Source organism: Lepus europaeus, chromosome Y (assembly GCF_033115175.1).
Source record: "Lepus europaeus isolate LE1 chromosome Y, mLepTim1.pri, whole genome shotgun sequence".
NCBI lineage: Eukaryota > Metazoa > Chordata > Mammalia > Lagomorpha > Leporidae > Lepus > Lepus europaeus.
Window position 1 is genome coordinate 7,068,389 of NC_084851.1, and position 5,713 is coordinate 7,074,101.

General features: G+C 44.6%; 1 pseudogene; it reads right to left on the bottom strand.

The window, feature by feature from the left end:
• Window positions 1-1,238: 1,238 nt before the first annotated feature.
• LOC133754055 (N-alpha-acetyltransferase 30-like) lies at window positions 1,239-2,248 on the bottom strand (annotated as a pseudogene).
• Between the last annotated feature and the right edge of the window lie 3,465 nt (window positions 2,249-5,713).

Below are 5,713 nucleotides of genomic sequence, written 5' to 3' on the forward strand. Positions count from 1 at the left end.
TCCCCTTGGGGCATTCCTCAAAGGTTTTCCAAGTAGTTCAACTTCTTAGTGTAATGAAAGAAGGGGCGTCTAAGGTAAACCACTCTGTCACTCACCTGGAAAAAGTATCCAAATTATAAAAATTTAGAATGTAAATAAAAACAAAAATTTGCTTGTAAAGGCCTGAAGGAAAAGGACAGCATGCATTCAAAAGCTAAGGTGAGGCCAGCACCATGGCTCAATAGGCTAATCCTCCACCTTGCAGCACCGGCACACAGGGTTCTAGTCCTGGTTGGGGTGCCAGATTCTGTCCCGCTTCCCCCTCTTCCAGGCCTGCTCTCTGCTGTGGCCAGGGAGTGCAGTGGAGGATGGCCCAAATGCTTGGGCCCTGCACCCCATGGGAGACCAGGAGAAGCACCTGGCTCCTGCCTTCGGATCAGTGCAGTGCGCTGGTCACAGCGCACCAGCTGCGGCGACCATTGGAGGGTGAACCATCGGCAAAGGAAGACCTTTCTCTCTGTCTCTCGCTCACTGTCCACTCTGCCTGTTAAAAAAAAAAAAGAAAAAAAAAAGAAAAAAAAAGCTAAGATGAAGACAAACATTTTTTATCTACACTGGCACTGGCAGACACAACTTAATTGTTAACTTCACTCATAAGACATACCCCATTCTACATTTTCTCATTCACTAATCAATGAGGTACCAATATTCAAGACTGGGAAATTTAATATTGAAAAATAATAATAAAACCTAAAATTGAAGCTGTTCTCTCACCCCCTTCAGAAATCTATTGTAGGTTTTGTGTGAAATGTTAATATACTTAGAGACTTTTACAATCTATATTGGCTTTTTCAAGAACAAAAACCATGTTCCATTTACTGGTTCTGTAATACAGTGATCACTATGTAAATAACAGTTGTCAGCAGACTTTGCAAATGAACAAGCAAATCTTGGCTATCAACTGACACATCTTTGTGGTACCAACAGACTCCTGAAGTTTAAAACAAGCTCTTTTGATGCAGAACAAATGCTCCAGGCCAAAGTGCAACAAATATTGTGCAACACTCAACGAGACTCTGACAGAGAAGAGCTCCATGGAAATTATGAAATCCACCTGCAAAGCAGTTCTGTACAAAGTGCATTGCATGCAAAGGTCTACTCTGCAGGGTTAGCCCTTCCTCCTTGATGTCAGTTTCTCAATGCAGCCACAGTTTAAGTCACAGTGCATCAACTCCATTTAATAGTATCCGAACAGCCTCTTACCTGGAACAAAACCGATTTTCATAAAGTTTCAAAGCAGACTTATTTGTTATTTCTGTTTCCAAAACAACCTCATCCGTCTCCTTCAACCATGGCATAAATAGCTTTCTTAACCAAGTTAGTACCCATGCCATTCCTCCTGTATTTGGAATCCACAGATAACATGGCTATATTACCTCTGTGGAACATCTTTTTGTGCAGATCCAACTTGCAAACGATGACACCTACACACTCCTCCCCTACCATGGCCAAAAAGCACAGGGGTGGCCAGTTGTGGATAAAATATCTGTAAGTATAAATGGAGTAGGGTTCGGACAGATCTTTGGTGCTCAGTCGCATGACATCAGGCATCTGGAGCTTGGATTCCTATCCGACCTATCCTATTCTATCGTCGGATCCTCCCCTGACTCAACCTCCCTGCCCGAGGGACTTTGTAAACTGCAGCCCGAGGTCAGGGATGAAGACTGCCGCACCTGCTCCTTCTGTTCCTCCTCCTCCTCCTCACCCTTGGCCAGTCCATTGCTGGCTGCTGCGGGATCGCTCGCTGCCGCCGCTGCCTCCTTAGCCAGACTGGGGGGCACAGTTCTTGCATTCCTGGAGTGGGAGCGAGGGAGTCTCTCGCTTGAGGGTACCCAGCTCCTTTTGTTGCAGTCTCTCTGGAGCTCCCGCTGGGGTGGCCTGTGCACCCTGGACCTTGCTCTTGAGTGAGGTGGCCACCCTGAGGGGTCACAGTTGGGGCTGATCAATCCATGGAGCTGCTACTGCACAGGCTGCTGAGGGATGGAGGCACAGATGCCCCTTTGCCACCTGCCGGGCTACTGTCACTGCTTTCGTGCTCCTCCTTGGCTTCCTCCTCCTAGCTACAGCAGGCAAACTTGGCCCCCACCAGGAAGTGGCAATAAGGCTGGGCTGGAGGTGGGAGGAGGCTGCTAAACCCAGACGGGACCTCCACCCTCCCCGCACTGGTCCCACTGCCGCCGCCTCCCTCACCACCAAGGCTCTCACTCATGAACCCATTTTCAATTGAAAATGCTGTTAGTCCGAGCCTGCCATGGCTCACTTGGTTAATCCTCCACCTGCAGTGCTGGCATCCCATATAGGTGCTGGGTTCTGGTACCAGTTGCCCCTCTTCCAGTCCAGCTCTCTGCTGTGGCCCAGGAGCACAGTGGAGGAGGGCCCAAGTCCTTGGGTCCTGCACCCGCATGGGAGACCAGGAGAAGCACCTGGCTCCTGGCTTCAGATTGGCACAGCGCTGGCCATGACCGCCATTTGGGGGATGAACCAACGGAAGAAAGACCTTTCTCTCTGTCTCTCTCACTGTCTAACTCTGTAAAATAGAAAAAAAAGAAAGAAAATGCTGTTAGTCAAAAGAATGGTGTCTGTGTTCAGAGGCCTGACAGAGAACAGGAACTGATGGGAGCTGATCTGATACACTGCCATGTATCTGTGAAGGAAGGGTGCATGTGTGTGCATGTGTGTGTGTGTGTTACACTGTCATCTATCAGTGAAGGAAGGGTGTATGTGTGTGTGTGTTACACTGCCATGTATCAGTGAAGGAAGGGTATGTGTGTGTGTGTTACACTGCCATCTAGCAGTGAAGAAGGGTGTGTGTGTGTGTGTGTGTGTGTGACAGAGAGAGAGAGAGAGAGAGAGAGAGAGAGAGAGGGAGAGAGAGAAAGAGATATCAATGAAGGAACAGAGAGGCCAGGTGTTTCCTGACTCAGCCTACAACCTCCTGGATATGAATATGCATGGGAAACAAACCTCAGGGTCAGGCTGGAAGCGGAAGACAGAGGAAGATGTGCCACTACAAGGCAATACTCATGTGTCAGACAGCATTAGCAGTTCTGAGAGTTTGGAAGAAGAGGAAACAAAAGTGCAAATCCACAAAGCCTTCCCAGGATCAGGGTCTACTAACTCTAGGAGTGGATTTGCCATCAAGCAGTAGAGAACAGGCTGACAAAGACCAAGAATGCTGGCCAGGCTCTGAATTCTGTGCCATGCCCTGTCTCTGAGAAGTGAACATTCCACTCCTCTCTGGGATATAAGCCAAGAAGTCAGAAGTCTCAGATACTGAGAAAGAGAGCAGTGTCCTAGCCCAGGTTCCATGTCACACCTGGGCTGGGGCCAGTGGGCCAGGCTAGCAGTTCTAGCTAAAGTTCCTCCAGCTCACGAAGAGATGGAAATGGGGGCAGAGCCCTCATTCAAGCCTTTCCAGGCCAAAGCCTCACTAGCCCCTAGCCAGGAGTCTCAGTGAAAAGGGGAGATTAAATCCCTGAGAAGGTGGGGAACAACCCAGGCCTTAGGAGGTACTCTGATACCACCCAGAAGTGCCAAGAAACTAGAAGAATCAGAGAGCAGTGAGGAGTCTGACAGTATGAAAAAGAGCCTCACAGAATAGCAGGCAAGGTAAAGACCTCAAGAACATTTTTCTAGTTTAGAACTCCTCCATCCCCTGCCAGGGGGAAATGTTCCCTCCAAGCACCCCTGGAAATACAGGGCCTCCTGCTCCCTTGATCAAGGCAGGAAGGCCAGAGGAGCACTATGAGAGTAGCACAGATTGTCATCTGAGAGTAACCCTGCTGCAGGCAAAGCCCAGAGAACATTTCCCAGGAACTGGGATTGGTGAAGGTGAAAGGTGAAGGTCAAATCAAAGCAACCCACAAGAAACTGCAATTTAACAAGAAATGAAAGAACTAGAAAAGAAGCAAAAAAAAAAAACCCAAAAACAACAACAAAAAATACCATCTCATCCTCATCCTAAGACACAAGTCACCACTCAAGAACAAGGAAGCAGCAGGCAGGTAATGTGAGGGTCTGGACCACAGGGTACAGGAGCTTCTTAATCAAGTGGTGACTATCCCCATGCCTCTGACCTTCACCCACCATGTCAACTCTCCCTCATAGCAGAGGCTGGACAGATCCAAGGGTTCCATGCTGTTAAAGTGAGTAAGCCTGCAGGGAGGCTGGTCCAATAAAGAAGTGGGCCTAACCTCCATGTTGTCAACCCATTTTATTTCAATACAAGATATTTTATATTTTACACACACACACACACACACTGAAATAACCTGACTCTTGCTGTTCAAGCCAACACACTCAGAAGTCTCAACCTTAAACCAACAGCTCTGAAGACATGTAAGGGCCCAATATTTAGCTCATCCCATGGCACTTGGTCTCTATGTGGCTTTATCTTTTCTTGTTTATTTTTCTAGTTGGGTTCTTTAAAAACAGAAAAAAAAAACAACTAAAGGAAAAGTCAGTGAGTGCATTGTCTTACTGAACATTATAGCTTCACACAGCACACTGTAAACGATCAGTTGTTTCCCTCTGTGTATGTGTGGCTCATGGGGAGCTGTGACTTGCTGCTATTGTCAGAATTGCACATATTAATATCCTAAGAAAAGATCAAATGAAAAACTGCAATAACTTCTACTGAATATATATCACATTTGCCTTATCATAAAGTAGAAAAATCTATAAGTGAACCCTCATAAGGTGAGAACCATCTACAGTTTTTCACCTCTCCCCATTTTTTTTACTCCTCCAAATCAAATACGTGGAAGCATCTTTCCATTTACCTTGAAAATATTCTCCCTCTTCTTGTAAAGTCTTTGGTTCTTTTCATAGCCCTCATTTGCACCAATGTTGCCAACTTCCTGTTCTTCTAGATAATTCCTAACCACTTTATCTAACTTTACTCTTCTTTATGTTTTCCCTTATTAAGGCAAATCAAAACCACCTTTCAGCCCATTATAAAATCCTAGAAGTCATATTTAAGTATGAATATTCTGTAACATAAAATCACTCACTAACCTTATGATTGAGGTTTTTTTTTTTTTAATATATTGTGAATACAGTGAGGATCTCAGTTTCTCCATTGTTGCTCCCTTGTTCAAGATACCATTAGGTCTCTCTGGAAGAACTTCCACTATCTCTTAACTGGTATTACCATTTACACTTACCCTCTGCTGTCTAGTCTCAACAATGTATGTGATCTTTTAAAAATCAGACATAAAAAATGCTTAAAACCTACCAAAAGCCCTAATTTCACTTCTGAAAATTTTTTATTTAATTGAAAAAAATTAAGTTAAATTAAAATATAGTCTGTATATACACACTTTCATTATGTGTATCATGTATATATACACTTTTATTAAATTTTGTGGAGAATGGAATTAAAAGGTATATTTCTTTTTAGAGCTACTATTTGGGAACAAATAATACGTGGATTGCCAGAAAGTATGATTTATTAACTTTGTATTTCAAGTGTGAACCTTACATAATGATTAAAGAAATGTGCAAATTAATAAATTTTATTCCCCACACTACTTCTCTTTACTTCCTACTGAAAAGTCCTTCATTAATCAAAAGCAAGAAGACAGGGCTTAATAACAATATAGCTAGAAAAAAAATCCCGGTGGGTAAGTGTCACAGTGGTGCTGAGAGTTTGTATGAAAGCACTTTTGAGAGC